The sequence below is a fragment of the Macaca thibetana genome, chromosome 17 (genome assembly GCF_024542745.1).
Source record: "Macaca thibetana thibetana isolate TM-01 chromosome 17, ASM2454274v1, whole genome shotgun sequence".
Classification (NCBI taxonomy): domain Eukaryota; kingdom Metazoa; phylum Chordata; class Mammalia; order Primates; family Cercopithecidae; genus Macaca; species Macaca thibetana.
This window is the reverse complement of record NC_065594.1, coordinates 23,845,523-23,863,601: the sequence shown is the minus strand read 5'-3', so window position 1 is coordinate 23,863,601 and position 18,079 is coordinate 23,845,523. Positions and strand designations below refer to the sequence as shown.

The following is an 18,079-nucleotide window of genomic DNA, read 5'->3' as shown; positions in this document are numbered from 1 at the left end:
CTATATAGGCAAATCTTAACCACTAAAACCAAGAAGCTTATCAGCCTCAAATTTCTGGGGGAAAAAGATCTTCATGTAAAAATAAATCATCTTAAATTACATAGTATAAAATCAATCAAGTTATTAATTCAAAATGTCTACTCAGCTGATAAAAGATAAAAGCAAATAAAAAGAGAATATATCAACACTCAAGGTTTACTGAACAGCACAGATAGAGAACATTTTTATCATCACAGAAACATCTACTAGACAGCACTGCTCTAGAACTGCTGCAGGACACCATCTAAATGGATCCTGTCTCTACAAAAAATTAAGAAAAAACAATTAGCCAGGCACAGTGCCTGTAGTCCTAGCTACTCAGGAGGCTGAGGTGGTAGGATCACTTGAGCCTGGGAGGTCGAGGCCACAGTGAGCTGTGATTGTGTCACTGCACTCCAGCCTGGGCAACAGAGTGAGACCATATCTCAGGAAATAAAATATAACTCAAAACACTGCTTTTGAAAATATATGCCACCATATATAGTATATTATAAAACAGTAGTTGACTAGTACATGTATATTTAAGTAGCAATCTTAGGATATTTTGTTTTATGTTAAGTATAGAAAGACTCATAATCATTTACTTATTTAGAAAATTAATTCACTTCATATATCAGCACAGTAAATTTAAAAAACTGTTTTAAGGAAGGAAAAGTACAGCTTTCTAAGCCAACTATTTTTAATGATGCAAAAGTTATCACTGTACCTTTTAAACTCATCAGCAAGATATCAAAATACAAGATTGTAATATATTTAAGAAAACTGCATAACATATCTAGTTAAATTATAATTGAAGGGTAAGTGTAAAACATAAGCATTTTTGGACAAAAGCTTATGTTTATTATTTATAGATCCTCATTGAGAAACTACTCAAGAATTTATTTCAGTAAGAAGGAAAATGAATCCAACAGGAACCAGTGAGATGCAATGGTTACAGCAAAAAAAAACTGAAAACCATGTTAGAAAATTGCCTATAATTAAAAAAAAAAAAAAGGCAGTTTTTTTTTTTTTTTTTAAATGGTGAAACTAACATGAAAGATGAGAAGGAAGAGATCAGACTGGATGCATTTTGTTTTCTAAATGTTCTGCAATAAGTATCTATTACTTTTATAACCCGAAGAAGTACACTTTCTTAAAAAGAGAAGAAATACTATAATTTCTTGGATGGTTCATTTGAAAACCACAAAAATGCTGGCTATTAAAAAATAACACGAGTTTAACACTATGTATTATTTTATTTGAATGGGGCTTTAAATTCTTTGGATCAATAAAACAGAAACTAAAAACATTTCCATTTTAAATTCCTTCAAAAGCAGAATTAAGTATAAAAGGTGCTTGCTTATATAACGTTCCTATTATTTAATTCCTTGGATGAAGATAATTCTGTATTTACTTCTGCTTATTTTCAGGTATATACTATCAAACTGCTGAGAAGATATAAGATATCTACCAACTGCCTTTTCAATTTGAAATCTAAAAATGTCATAGGTTTTGTTTTTACCATGATCCCCAAATTCAGTATACTCATTTCTGTATGGAAATATAAATATTTAAATTATTCCAGTTATTTATAAATCCGTACTTATCCTTTAAATACATAAGATGGCTTACTTTATAAAGTACAAAAAGTTCTCTGGAAGTGTCTTTAGAAACTTACTGGATATGTAACCATAAATAATACTTACAATTATACTTTGTTTTTCATGTGCCACATCGAGTTTCTATGGACATGGATTCAAGTTTCTTGCTAAGACTGAGAAATCAACTAGCTAGAGTCTAGAAGGGAGATGTGCGACCCAAGGATGGATTTAGATTTATGATTCTTCGATGGCCTCTTACTATTCTCAGGGTGCAGCACAAGTTCCTTCCTAGGACTTTAAGACTCTCTGGGATCTAGTCCCCGCGTATCTTTCCAGTTCTCCCTACCATTATCCTGTACCTGCCTCTGGCTGCAGCTGTGCCACAGCCAGACTCTGGAAGGAGCCTCTTGCTGTCAATCATCCAGCAAGTGTTTACTGGGTACCCACTTCTGCCAGGCGCTGGGTTAGAGGTTGGAGACACAGCAGTAAAGACTTGCTCTAGTGGAAGACAAGCATTTAATACTATAATTAACTGCAGCACTGAAGATGAACAAGGGTGATGGAGGGATGGCAGGACAACTGACTGCATACTGATAACAAGAAAATACTAATCCCAATGTGTGCATTTTGAGGGTAAACTGGAGCAGAGCTGCTCATGCTTATAAGAGGTAAGGCGGGCTGGGCGTGGTGGCTCACACCTGTAATTTGGGAGGTGGAGGCAGGCAGATTACTTGAGGTCAGGAGTTCAAGACCAGCCTGGGCAACACAGTGAAACCCCGTCTCTATTAATAATACAAAAATGAGCTGGACATGGTGGTGCATGCCGGTAATCCCAGCTAGTCAGGAGGCTGAGGCATTAGAATCGCTTGAACCCAGAAGGCGGAGGTTGCAGTGAGCCAACATCGTGCCACTGCACTCCAGCCTGGGCGACACTAGAGTGAGACTCTGTCTCAAAAAAAGAAAAACAAAAAAGAAGAGATAAGACAAAAAGATTAGGTGGAAATGATTCCTCCGAGGAAAGTTATGTCAAAGCTTCTAAGAGATAACCCTTCAGAGAGAGAAAAATGATTGAAGACAGATACAGGAATGTTTACAAAGCGTCAGGACGGCTAAATGTGTTAACTTTGTGGGGGGTGGAAGTGGTGGGAAACACAGCTAAGTGTCAGTCTGTTTCTGAACATACCTGTGTCCTAATCTTAGCCCCATCTCCCTCTAATGCAATCAGCTCTCAGGGGTCTGGCCTCTCTAACTGGTAATCTGTTATGTTGCCACTAAATTATCTTCCTTGTTTCAGTCATCTCCACGATTTGATCTTATGAGACCTTCAAGGAAGGAGGCATGCACTAGCTCCTTCCTTCCATATTAAATGATTGTTCCCATTACTTCACAATTTGAAATTTCCTCAGGGTTTCAGTTTGTTTAGTGAAGTGCTTCTTTATAAACGGTAGCTTATTCTGGTCACACTCTCACACTTGAATTTATTTGTAGCCACTGCATCCAGACTCAGGTTTATGTAGCATACTTTCAATTTTAATTCAACAATTCTAAAAGCCAATTTCATCACTCATACAGTATCATGTAGTTTTTATCCTCAAAGCATTTAACCTTTTACATAAAGGAAAAGACTGATTTTTTTTAAAAAACAACTCATTTAAAAAATTTAACTGTTCTATTATACATTTAAAAGGAAACCACAAGGGTTTTAATTAAAAGAGGACATCTTATGATTCAAAACTAAAAAGGTTAATGCATGAACTGAAAATATAATAAAGTACTAAATCTTAAAGTACTTTAACTCACTTTGAATCATTTAAAATAATTTAGCAGGGGTCTTTACTTAACACTAAATAATTCATTTAACACTAGCTCATGAAGTGTCAAGAACAATTGGCAACTCCATATCATCACTGAACAGTATACTAAATTAAACATTACCGACCTCAATATGCTTTCAAAGTCAAGGTAAGGTTTATCTAGGTTTGTACAAAATAATATAATTTGGAAATACGTGGTTTGCAAAACAGAACAACAAACTACATAGAGAGGTATTAGTCTGACCTGGGAGCGAGCTAAAAGGCTACCCTGACCATTTTAAAAAATGAGTCTCCACTTTTTCAGAAAATTTAAAAATACATTGTTGTTTTCAAGGAACAGAAATAGAAAAATAATGGCCGATCACTTAGATACAGCCAGGCTACGTTTTACTTTATTTTGTAAACCATAAAAAAAATACTTGGTGCTGGCTGGGAGTGATGGTTCACGCCTGTAATCCTAGCACTTTAGGAGGCAGAGACAGGCAGATCGCCTGAGGTCAGGAGTTCAAGACCAGCCTGGCCAACATGGTGAAACCCAGTCTCTCCCAAAAATACAAAAAAATGAGCTGGGCGTGGTGGCAGGTGCCTGTAATCCCAGCAACTCAGGAGACTGAGGCAAGAGAATCACTTGAACCCAGGAGGCAGAGGTTGCAGTGAGCCGAGATCGTGCCACTGCACTCCAGCCTGGGTGACAAGAGCAAAATTATGTCTCAAAAAAACAAAAAACAAAAAACAAAAAAAACTTGGTGCAAATTCAGAATATAAATACATATATTCTTCAAATGCCAGGACTAACCATGTCTTCTGGTATTCCCCACAGACATAGAGAAAGTGCTTGGAAACATACAGTACATTTATAAAATAATTGCTATGCTAGTCATAAATCATGCATATCTATTTGTCACAAAGCAAGACTATTATCAAGTAACAAATTTAGTCAAGCTTGAACTAGAATTCATTCTAATGAAATAAAACTCCATTTATTTAAAAAAATCAGGCCTGGCACAGTGGCTCACGCCTGTAATCCCAGCACTTTGGGAGGCTGAGGTGGGTGGATCACGAGGTCAGAAGTTCGAGACCAGCCTGGCCAACATGATGAAACCCCGTCTCCATTACAAATACAAAAATTAGCTGGGTGTGGTGGTGCATGCCTGTAATCACAGCTACTCGGGAGGCTGAGGCAGGAGAATCGCTTGAACCCAGGAGGAGGAGGTTGTGGTGAGCTGAGATCTCGCCAGTGCACTCATGCCTGAGCAACGGAGCGAGACTCCATCTCAAAAACAGACAACAACAACAACAAAAACTGCAATTTTAATTTTAGGGAACTTTAGAATGGTATTCTTGGAAATTCAAGTTGGTGAAGTATGAAAGTAGTCCCTAAATTATTTGCCTGAGTTATAACATCAAAAACACTAAAATACTTGGGAAAAAATAAAATACAGGATACAGGTGGCTGGGCGCGGTGGCTCATGCCTATAATCCCAGCACTTTGGGAAGCTGAGGCAGGTGGATCACGAGGTCAGGAGATCAAGACCATCCTAGCTAACATGGTGAAACCCCATCTCCACTAAAAATACAAAAAATTAGCTCGGTGTGGTGGTGGGCGCCTGTAGCTCCAGCTACTTGGGAGGCTTAGGCAGGAGAATTGCTTGAAGCCAGGAGGCGGAGATTGCAGTGAGCTGAGATCACACCACTGCACTTCAGCCTGGGTGACAGAGACTCCATCTCAAAAACAAAACAAACCAACAAAAAAGCCAGGTATCTGTCTAACAGAATAGCTTATATTCAGGAAGCTTAATTTAATTTGAGATAGGGTGTCTCTCTGTCGCCCAGGCTGGAGTGCAGTGGCGTGATACCAGCTCACCACAGCCTCTGCCTCCCAGGTTAAAGCGATTCTTGGGATTACAGGCATGCACCACCACACCTGTTTTTTGTTTGTTTGTTTGTTTTGTATTTTTAGTAGAGACAGGGTTTCGCCATGTTCGTCAGGTTGGTCTCGAACTCCTGTCCTCAAGTGATCTGCCCGCCTTAGCCTCCCAAAGAGCTAGGATTACCAGTGTGAGTCACCGTGCCCAGCCAAGAAGGAAAGGGGGGATGAGGCATAAAAGCTTATACATTGGGTACAGTGTACACTATTTGGGTGATGGGTGCATCAGAATCTCACAAAGCACCACTAAGGAAATTACTCATGTAACCAAACACCACCTGTTCCTCAAAAACCTACTAAAAATTAAAAACAAAATTTTTTTTTAAAAAAAGAATAACTGGGCTCAGATTTCTGGCCTCAGCAACTATAACTTAAGCAGGGTAGACAGACTACATCACTGTAAAACTGTTTCCTATGGGACTCACCATATTTTACTAGAAAATTTGTAAATTACATGCTCCATTTTCAGATGTAGAAAAACTATTCCAGTTGAAAATAAGAGAAGAAAAACTACCACCTTCTATTTTGAATTCTTAATGTTTTACATAAAGATATCAGTTTCTCTTTCCGCCTCACACTTACATTAAAATAGATGCAAACATCTGATGTACAAAGCTTCAAGAGTAACTCTTTTCTCCGGACAAGAAATACAGTGGCTCATGCCTTTAATCCCAGCATTTTGGGAGGCCGAATCACTTGAGGTCAGGAGCTCAAGACCAGCCTGGCCAACATGATGAAACTCCGTCTCTACTAAAAATACAAAAAATTAGCCAGGCATGGTGGCTCACATCTGTAATCCCAGCTACTCGGGAGGCCGAGGCAGGAGAATTGCTTGAACCCAGGAGGCAGAGGTTGCAGTGAGACAAGATTGCGCCTCTGCACTCTAGCCTGGGCAACAGAGTGAGACTCTGTCTCAAAAAAAGAGACAGAAATAATGACTAACAATGACTATCATTGTATAACCTTGGTTATATAAAATTAAATAGCTTTGTTACTACTATAAGGAAACAGTCAAGATCAACTTCTTGAATTACTAGTCTTTCTATTATTACTATCTAAAGAATAAGTTTTAACTCATATTTTTTTCCCATCAAAAAAATAAAGCTCAAGGGCTACCTAGCATAGAAATAGAACACGAATAAAATGACAACTGTAACAAAAATAAGACATATAAAGAACACTTACTGTGTGCTGGAAACTGTGGTAAGAACTTTTCCTATATCATCTCAATATCATTTTTTCCTCATAGTAAGCAAAAACAAAACAAAATCGGATTTTTCTCTTTTCAATCTAGGGTTCATGCAATTAATCCTAACTCTATATGGTCCCAAAAAGGCCGTGTAACAGAATAAAATCTCGAATTAAAATCTCATGGAACTTAGTTCAAAGTAATTTCTCCTTGACAGTCATCAGCCTTCCTACAACTAACACAATTCTATACACACACACAGAAAGAGCACATTCTCCTTTACAACACTGAAAAAAAGATTCCTAGTAAGTGAATGTCACTAAGTCATTGGGACATAACCATGGTTATAATTACCCTTGTCAAAATTACAGTTGGGCCACTGTATCTGCACATTGGGCACTTGCAGATTCAACAAACTGTGGATAGAAAATATTTGTTAAAAAAAAACCAAGAAACTGGCTGGGCACAGTGGCTCACGCCTATAATCCCAGCACTTTGGGAGGCCAAGGCTGGCGGATCACTTGAGGTCAGGAGTCTGAGACCAGCCTGGCCAACATGGTGAAACTGTGTCTCTATTAAAAATACAAAAATTAGGCAGGTGTGTTGGCAGCTGCCTGTAATCCCAGCTACTCAGGAGGCTGAGGCAGGAGAATCGTTTGAAGCCAGGAGGTGGAGGCTGTGTAACTGCACTCCAGCCTGGGTGACAAAGCAAGACTCCGCCTCAAAAAACAAACAAAACCCCCCAAAAACAACAATAAAACAAAACGAATTAAAAAAAAAAAAAACAGTATAACCACTACTTACACAGCATTTACATTGTGTTAGGTATTGTAAGTAATCAAGAGATGATTTAACATATCGGTCCCAACCTTTATGGCACCAGGGACTGGTTTTGTGGAAGACAATTTTTCCACCGACAGTGTGGAGGGTGTGGCAGATGGTTTTGGGATGAAACTGTTCCATTCCAGATCATCAGACATTAGTTAGATTCCTTCCCATAAGGAGCATGCAACCTAGATCTCTCGCATGTGCAGTTTACAGAAGGGCTCATGCTCCTTTGAGAATCTAATGCCACTGCTGATCAGAAAAGAGCTGGAGCTCAGGCAGTAACGCTCGCTTGCCCCTGCTCACTCCTCCTGTGTGGCCTGGTTCCTAACAGGCATGGACCAGTATACAGCCCAGGCATTGGGGACCCCTGATTTAAAGTACACAGAAGGATGCAGGTAGGTTATATGCAAATACAACATGATTTTATATAAGGGACTTGAGCATCCGAGAATTTTGGTATCTGAGGGTGTCCTGGAATCAATCCCCTGGGGATACCAAGAAACAACTGTACTTCATTCTTACATTTTGTGAAAAGTTATGTACTATACTGAGAATTTAATTTGCAAATTATTTTGTATATTCTGAAAACATAAAATCCATGTAATAAAAATAATAGTAGCATATACATCCTCCAAATATTTTATAGGACGAACACTGGTAAGACCTAACTACATGAAAAAAGGCCAAACTCTCAACCTAAACTGCTGGCAGATTTGGAAGAGAAATCTGTAAGTTTCAGCCAATAAATCTTCCATTTATCTCATTTGTAAGTACAGCATTTCTCATATAATAGCAACTCCATAAATATTCTTTAAGCAAATGGATAAATGACACCTTTGTTAGACAATTAGATCACAAAGAAAAAGGCCGAGTCCCATATTAACAAATACCATAATTCTGCCTAATTTTATACATGTGGACTATTTTCATATCTAAGCAAAAGCCCTAATACTGCCTTGCTAATTTCATTATCAACGGAATTAAACAACTACAAAAACCCTAAACAACAAATGTTTCCACCAGCAACTGTCAATGTAAAAGTCATTTAAAAACATAAATATATCACTTCAGCATTCATCTATCTTTTGTGCATCTGATTGCAATTTGTTATTTTTTAAAGGATAGGTTCTACAAAAGAAAGTGTATTTTCTAAACATATGTATTTCATTTTTGAAAGGGGGAGATGGAGGCTGATATTTGCAGGGTGAAGGAAGAAAAAAGTTTTCATGGCAAGAAGCAGGAAGAGCAGTAGAGCGCTGAGACTGCCCTGGAGTGAGAGCAAACACACTTGGCCCAAAGTCAGTTTAAAAAAAAAAAAAAGTAGTTCCAGCAGAAGGCGCAGCTTGGAAGAAGGCAGAGAGAAGGCGGGGAGAAAGGCCAGGTGAAGTAATAGGGTGAGGGCTAAGCTGATTTACGAATATGAAAAAGTTATGAAGAAGCCTAGTTTTAAAACAGCACCTTTATAGGAAGTTTCAATATTCTGGCAGTAAGCTGTTTTTCAGAGGACTGCAATAGTAAGTATACATCAATCTATTAGAATGTGAATCTAAGTGGCAATGAGGAAATTTTAGGGCTTTGAATTAACAAGTAAATGTATTATATCCTTATCTGGCAGGGCTACTGAAGGGATTGCAGATAGTAAATATTAAATGACTTGGGCAAGCATCTCTGGAAATATTTATTAATTATCTGTAAGCTTCATGAAAACAGGGACCATGATCATATGCCTAGGGCCCAAAACAGGCATGTAAAACCCAGTGTGTTGAATAAACAAATAAGGGGGAAAAAAGAAAAGTCTCAGGCTCCATTTCATTAGAGAGGGTTATTTGGTTTTCAAATCATAAGGCTTACAGTAATATACGTTAACATTTAGATTCAGCATTTAAGAGAATACACATAAAATGCATTAAGGCTTGCTTTTCACTCTGTAGGAAATAGCCAGTAAAGGAAAATACTCCATTGTTGACTTGAACTGTCCAATATGGTAGCCGCTAGCCGTATGTGTCTATTTAAATTAATTAAAAATATAAAAAATTAAGAATTCACCTCCTCAAGGACACTAGCCACCTTTCAAGTGCTTAATTGTCACATGTAGCTAGTGGCTATCATACTGGACAACAAAAATACAATACACTTCTACCACTGCAGAAAGTCTATTGGATGGTGTAAGAGAATCACAAACTCAAATGTCTACAGTGGCCTGTCCAGTGCAGTAGGATGTAAGAGAGAGAGGTTGGGGCTAGAGCAAACCAGAAAATAGAGAATATGCTCCACCCCAGGTGGGTAGCAAGTCCTCAGCTCTAGCTGGTTATCACTCTGTAGGAATGTAGGCACAGTATTTATTATCAGATCTTCTAATTATTTAAGAATGCAGATATATATATATATTATATTTATTTACATTTTTTTAGGCAGGGTCTCGTTCTGTTGCCCAGGTTGGAGAGTGCAGTGGTCTGTGGTACGATCACGGCACACTGCAGCCTCAACCTCCTGTGCTCATTTGATCCTCCTGCCCCAGCTGCCCTAGTGGCTGGGACAAAAGGTGCATGCCACCACGCCCGACTAATTTTTGTAATTTTTTCTTTTTGTAATAGCAGAGTTTTGCCATGTTGCCCAGGCTGGTCTCAAACTCCTGAGCTCAAGTGATCTGCCCACCTGGGTCTCCCAAAGTGCTGGGATTACAGGCATGAGTCGCCATACTCAGTCAAGAATTTACAATTTTCTTTCCTTTTTTTGAGAGGGAGTTTCCCTCTTGTCACCCAGGCTGGAGTACAATGGCATGATCTCAGCTCCCTGCAACCTCTGCATCCCAGGTTCAAGCGATTCTCCTGCCTCGGCCTCCCGAGTAGCTGGGATTACAGGCACCCACCACCATGGCCAACTAATTTTTGTATTTTTGGTAGAGACAGGGTTTTGCCATGTTGGCCAGGCTGGTCTTGAACTCCTGACCTCAGGTGATCCAACCACCTTTGCCTCCCAAAGTGCTGGGAATACAGGTGTGAGCCACTCTGCCCGGTCGGTAATTATAATTTTCTATGAAATAATTTAACAAACATTGCTAACTAATTCAATTTTTTAAATGAGCAATTCTCCCATACCAAACCAAACCAACAGAAAACCCTTTCAAAACCAAAAAACATACACCAGCTATACCAGGTCACTAGTTGGCTGTTCTGATCTATATATATCTATATTCCAGGGGTTTTTCACTTTAAACAAAGCAGCAGCAAAGAGTTATTACTAGAAGCAGCAAAGTCATGACACAAGTGGGAAATAACCACTGGCATCAAGACTACAGTCATTGAAAGGAACAGCAATTCCCTTCCCCTCCATCCCCGTGCTCCCATCCTAAGGTGAATCCATGAGTTGGCTGATGGGCTCTCCTAGATTGTTCTTAGGAGAGTGCATGGCAGTTGATGTTCAGGCTAAGAATTAAAAAAAAACAAAACAAAACCCTCTACATAATACAGAAATTGGATCATTTTTGGCATATAAAACCAGCATCTTCATAGGATTCAACCTAATAGCTTCCTCTTAGTGAAAGACTTAATACTGACTTGAATTCTTCTACATGAGAATATAATTCAAATACCTAACTAAGTCCCAGCAGAACTGTGACATGCCCATGACCATAAAGCTTGTAAGGGGCAGAGCGGGGGGAAAAATTCAAAGTCCTTGTTCTGTGTTCATCACCTGTATCATAATTGCATCTTAGATATAATGAAGCAATGCAGCCATCTTTTTAAGCTTATTAACTATATACTATCCCAATTTAAAATATTTATAGCTATTTAAGAAAATATATAATGTCCACACTATGTCCATTACATGCCATAAAAACATGGCAGCTTACAGTTTTGGGTAATTTCTTATACATCTGATTCAAATACGTTCCGAAGGGGCCTATGCCCAGTGAGGGAATGATGAGTCACACTGGACTTTGTTTTCTCCAAGATTTCTGTTAGAAACAACAAGCATCCACAAGTTTTTGGTATGTGTTGAGTAAGGTCAAACAGATGACAGACTAATGGAGTCTTCTTGTTCGTGTCTTGTTTTTATTTTTTTAAATTACTGCCTAACTTCTGTTTTTCAAAGAAACACTGTACGACTGTCAATCCACTGCCTAACTTTCACTTCTCTAGAAGAGTATATCACCAGTATTCCAGAGTCACGATATTACCTCTGTTAGCTAGACAATACAAGATCTCCACTAAACAGTCCAAAATATAAGCATCTTACCTTATGGTCAGAACATTTCGACTATCTTACCTAGCTTCCTTATCTCTTAGATTCTTTCCTTTTGAAATATCTGTATCTGGAACTTGAAGATATGTTCAGGGGATACTTTTACCTTAAGCAGTGGCATTACTTCTAAGTCACCAGCACTCTGATTGCAAACAAGCACACAGATGCCCAAACTGGGGAGGGGCCGGGGAGGCAGACAGCTCACCTAACAACTGCTTCTCATGAATCTGTGAGCAACAGGACACCTAAGACTGCACTGCCCGGAGATTTTGTCCAAATAATTATATATTTTGGTTACTTTCAATTTATTCACTGCAATATATTTTTTTCTTTTTCTTCACCCCCCGCTTTTTTTTTTTGAGACAGAATTTCACTCTTGTTGCCCAGACTGGAATGCAATGGCGCGATCTCGGCTCACCACAACCTGTGCCTCCCAGATTCAAGCAATTCTCCCGCCTCAGCCTCCCAAGTAGCTGGGACTAGAGGCGTGCACCACCATACCCGGCTAATTTTGTATTTTTAGTAGAGACGGGGTTTCTCCATGTTGATCAGGCTAGTCTCGAACTCCCAACCTCAGGTGATCCGCCCGCCTCGGCCTCCCAAAGTGCTGGGATTACAGGCGTAAGCCACCGCGCCTGACTATTTTTTTTTCTTTACTTCAAGTCAGGCATGAATTATCATGCTACTTAATGAAAGCAAACTGCTTTTCATCTTGGAAAGTTCAGATTCCAAAATAAATGTGTGTGTGACAGGGAAGAGGAATAAGGGAGTGGGAAGACGGAGGGGAGGCAGAAGGGACAGCATGTGATGGAAGAAACTCTTTACTGCTAATGCTTTTCCTGTTAAGTAGGCACTCTAGACACTATTTTAGTACAGGCATAAAGCAGAAATATATGAGGGGAAAAAACGCTGAGCTGATCAGGGACCATTTATTACTCCTCAATACATGACCAAGTGGCTATTCTTTCCATGATAGAAATAAAATCACCTTAAACTCCAACGGATGATAAATGAGAAAATACTTGAGTTTTATTCTTTAAAAACTTTTCAGGCCAGGCGCAGTTTGGGAGGCCAAGGTGGGAGGATGACCTGAGGTTGGGAGTTTAAGACCAGGCTGGCCAACATGGTGAAACCTTGTCTCTACTAAATACACAAAAAATTAGTCAAGTGCAGTGGCGCGCACCTGTAATCCCAGCTACTCTGGAGGCTGAGGCAGGAGAATGGCTTGTACCTGGGAAGCGGAGGCTGCAGTGAGCTGAGATCACGCCACTGCACTCCAGCCTGAGCTACAGAGTGAGATCAACTCAAAAACAAACAAACAAAAACCTTTTCAAACTCTAACTCCAAATAAAGTGCCTAAATAATTTGATATGGCTCCCAGGAGTGGGGATGAAAGCTTTTCTATCAGAAGAACCAGTAATACTTATAACTCAATATTAAAGAGAGTAAAAATGAAGTATCTTTTGTTTTCAGATCCATGCCAGTAATTTTGCATTAAAAATTAGAGACTAAAGCAAATTTATGGCATACAAAATAGCCTTAAATAATACTTGGAGTAAAAGAATGTACCATGGTATGGCAGGTCTGAAACTAAGCTCTGGTTTTAAGTTCCAGTTCCAACCCTAGGTGTGATCTTGGTCAAGTTATTCAACTTCTTTAGTCCTTTGGTGCTCTCATGGAAACAATGAGAATTGTAACAGAAATAAGTGAGATAATCTTTATAAAGCACTTAGTAAATGGCCTGTCCCATAGTATGTATTCAGTATATTTTAACTTTTATTGCACATCTTATTATTCCAGTACCCATATTGAACAGAAATGTATGGGAGTTATATGAATAAGCACAACTTTTAATATTTATTTAGTTTACATATTGGATTTTAGAATCAAAACTTGTAAAATCTGTGTTCATCCTTTATGTATTCTGATAGGGGATACTTAGCTATACTAGATCAAAAAGTATTTTATCTCTTCTGATGTTTCAAAGATTAAAAAAATTTCTTCCTAAATGACATTCAGCTGCAGGTAAAACATGTAATGTTCACGGAAGTGCTAATTATAACCAATTATAATTTAACCACAACACCCAAAAACATAAAAATATGGCAGCTTACAGTTTTGGGTAATTCCTTATACATCTGATTTAAATAATTCACTAATCTTTAGGTATATTTTTTAGATTTAATCTTTTAGGGTACTCAAATCAATTTCTCATACGACTTTCAACCAGTAGTGAATAGAATGTCTGAGTTTAACAGAAGTAGAAAAAATTATTTCATTGGAACATCTCCTGAAATTATACAGATTACTCATGATAACCATTTATTTAAACTAGTCTCAAAATTTTTTCTCAATATTCCTTGTCATATTAAAATATGACTCAAGGTTATATAATTTTCTTCACAGGAGACAGGGTCACTTTCAGACAAACTGCATAGTGGGTGCAAATGAATAAAAAGCAACTGTTTTATTCCTCTTCTGCTCTTTAGCATATCATAATTATCTATTTTACTTAGACTAGTGTCCCCATTTTTCACTTCCTTGACCCTTTTGGTTGATTTTTCTATACAGCTCTAGATTATTTCATATGCACTATTTTACCTCAACAGTCAGAAGGGCTAATGCTTTTAGGGAACACTAAACAACAACACTTAGGCACCTTTCCTCCCATAATCCCAAAAGATTAGATTTTTATACTCCACACTAATCTACACTGAGCCTCATAAACTTGTGTGTGTGTGTGTGTGTGCACGCACGTGTGTGTGTGTGGCAGGGGGTGGGCAGTGAGGAATCAATTTAGAGAGCACTTAGCAATCTTCTCGACACTATCATTTCACTATACACAACTCAGGAAACTTCACTATCCATTTCTTCTCCCAGATTATTTTCATAAATATAAAGTGAGTTATACCTAAGTACTAATTCTAGGGCCTCCTACTGCTTAAACTCTCCCATTTAGATAAGTAAGTAATTCACTTCCGCCATTTGATTCCTTGCCAACTCCCCATCTACAAGAGTCCACAAAGTCCCATGATGGTATGTATGACTCAGGGGAATGAACAGTATAGGGGAACTGCAGGCCATAGACAGTGGGCCAGTTCAGTGTGATGTATGTGGAACTACCAAGCCCTTGAATATTCTCAAGTCACATCATACACATTTTGATTAGAAATACTTGGGAAATGAGCCGGCCACGGTAGCTCACGCCTGTAATCCCAGCACTTTGGGAGGCCGAGGTAGGCGAATCATGAGGTCAGGAGATTGAGACCATCCTGGCTAACATGGTGAAACCCCGTCTCTACTAAAAATACAAAAAATTAGCCGGGCGTGGTGGCGGGCGCCTGTAGTCCCAGCTACTTGGGAGGCTGAGGCAGGAGAATGGCGTGAACCCTGGAGGCAGAGCTTGCAGTGAGTCGAGATCGTGCTACTGCACTCCAGCATGGGCAACTGAGTGGGACTCCGTCTCAAAAAAAAAAAAAAAAAAAAAGAAATACTTGGGAAATGAATTCTTTCTCTAGAAAACAATTAAATGCAATCTAGATAGTGGCATTAGGCACAAGACTACCACAAAAAGACCTCCTTTCCATCCCTCTTTTCTATTTTTGTAATTGGTTTTTGTACTTTTTCTGCTAAACAGTAAAATCTTACAGCAAAAGCTAATATAGAAAATAAAGTATACGGCCAGGCGCGGTGGTTCACACCTGTAATCCCAGCACTTTGGGAAGCTGAGCGGGGCAGATCACCTGAGGTCAGGAGTTTGAGAAAAGCATGGTCAACATGGTGAAACCCCGTCTCTACTAAAAATACAGAAAATAAATAAATAAATAAATAAATAAATACATAAATAAAATAAAATTAGCCAGATGTGGTGGTGGGTGCCTGTAGTCCTAGCTACTCGGGAGGCTGAGGCAGGAGAATCACTTGAACCCGGGAGGTGGAGGTTGCAATGAGCCAAGATCACGCCACTGCACTGCGGCCTGGGCAACAGAGCGGGACTCTATCTCAGAAAAAAAAAAAAAGGAAAGAAAGTATATAGACATAATTTCAATTTTTACTTCATCAAATCTCCATTTAATTTGCTAATTTCATTAGCATTTCAAACTGCTAATCAAACATTAGAAACAAAAATAAAGGTAAGTGCCTCCCCCTACATTTTTCCTTAAGAAGTCAAGAAGAAAACTCAAGCCTATCCTGTGCCAAAATGATGAACCATAATGCATTACTTGTTAGATAACGTAACAGCTTTTCCTTTTCATTAAGAACTGAAATGTAGTCATTAAGGACGAAGTTTGGTTTTGAGAATTTAGTCTCACAAACATTAATTTTTAAATAAAATTGTTTAAAAATTAAAAGAGAAACTGCTGGAAATTACCGGTAATATAATAAAATTAATTCAGTTTCATACCAGAAACACTAATGTTTATAAGTTTGCCATATTGACAAAGTGCTGATAATAATTATTACTGTAAGATTTTCTATTTTCACAATGTTGTCAGTTCATGTTATTAGCCTTCTCAATAAACATTCAACAATGACCACTTTTTTGTAAGTTGCCCAAAGTGTGTATTTACTAACTAACATGTAGGCTTGTGGTCTGGTATAGTCTGATACAAACATTCAACTATGACCAGTTTTTTTTTTTTTTTTTTTTTTTTTTTGAGACGGTGTCTTGCTCTTGTTGCCCAGGCTGGAGTACAATGGTGCAATCTTGGCTCACCCGCAAGCTCCACTTCCTGGATTCAAGCAATTCTCCCGCCTCAGCCTCCCGAATAGCTGGGATTACGGGCATGCACCACCACACCTGGCTAATTTTGTATTTTTAGTAGAGACGGGGTTGCTCCATGTTGGTCAGGCTGGTCTCAAACTCCCGACCTCAAGTGACCCGCCTGCCTCGGCCTCCTAAAGTGCTGGAATTACAGGCATGAGCCACCGCACCCGGCATGACCACCTTTTTGTAAGCTGTCCAAAGTGCATATTTACTAACTGATACACATAGGTTTCTGGTCTGGTAAAGTCCGATGAGGAATTATGCAACTCTGACATCAAATTCTTCTTTTATTTTGAACCCATGGATAGATGTATTAAGAATTTAATACATTATTTTATAATTTTAATAAAATAAATATTTTTGTTATTAGTAGGGAAAAAACATTATAAAAATGTTTAAGCCAGTTTTTTTCCTAAATATACAAAATATCTGATTCCATTCCAACAGATTTTGTTAAAAAACTAGTCTTAGTACAAAAGCAATTAAACTTTGCATACAGGAAAAAGATTTGCGAACAAGATGCTTGTGAAAATACTTGATGATTTATAAATCTAGACCCTATATATTATTGTATGTGCACTGCTAGCTCTATTTACAAACAGCTTTATATTTCAGTCACTTATTTTATATCCTATAACAACTACAAAATGTAAGGGATATCAGGCTATTCTTCACGTAGCTCTAGTTAGTCACAGAATGACTATTATAGGACCAAAACAAATGTATAAAAATGTTTTCTGCATCATGAACATGCATGGATGGTAAAAATTATAATACAGGCTATTAAAGCCATAATGCATGTTCAATAAGTGATGGAGAAAATCTGTTTTATTTTTCTAGGCTGTTACTAAGATGATCTGGGTTGCTTATGGCCATCTTTGCAAATGTTGCTTTGGTAGACATCTTTATAGTGGGAGATGATGAGGTTGATTCACCAGTAGGAAAGTATAAACTCCTATATTATTTTTTTCCAACTGTGGCAATGGTGTTGTTTTTCATTTTTGTTTCTGAGACAGAGACTCGCTCTGTTGCCCAGGCTGGAGTGCAGGGGCATGATCTCAGTTCACTGCAACCTCGGCCTCCTGGGCTCAAGTGATCCTCCCACCTCAGCCTCTTGAGTAGCTGGGACTATAGGTACACACCACCACACCCAGCTGACTTTTCTATACTTTGTAGAGATGGGGTTTGCCATGTTGCCCAGGCTGGCCTCAAACTCCCAGACTCAAGGGATCTTCCTGCCTTGGCCTCCCAAAGTGCTGGGATTATAGGTGTGTGTCACCATGTCCAGCCAGTAATTGTTTTATACTAAGTTGTATTCTCTCGTTTCCTCTATGACTGACTAAAGGTTCATTCACAGTGTTGCGAGCTGAGGCAAGGGCAAAATCTGTGTCCATGCAACAGTCTACAGTGATATGCTCAAGTGGAAACCAAACCTACAGCCTTGGTTTCCTAGTAATATCCATTCAACAACTGAGTTAGGTAGGAACAAACGAAACATACATATCTGAATGAACGTGTGCCCATGTTTCTTCTGGTTCATTATGAAAACTAAGAAGGATTTGAGCCTGCTGTGGTTTTATACAAATCAAAATGAGAATATAGATGACTAAACGGAAGTGGACTTCTATGGATTTAATTCATTCTTATTAAAAAAAATTTTTTTTTTATATTGCAGAGATGGGGTCTCAC

At 38.6% G+C, this 18,079-nt stretch overlaps 1 protein-coding gene across 1 annotated transcript in view; it reads right to left on the bottom strand.

Annotated features, from left to right (window-relative positions):
- The window catches only part of GTF2F2 (general transcription factor IIF subunit 2), a 170,776-nt gene that overhangs the window by 33,615 nt on the left and 119,082 nt on the right, over window positions 1-18,079 (bottom strand). The gene's annotated exons all lie outside the window — the stretch shown is intronic.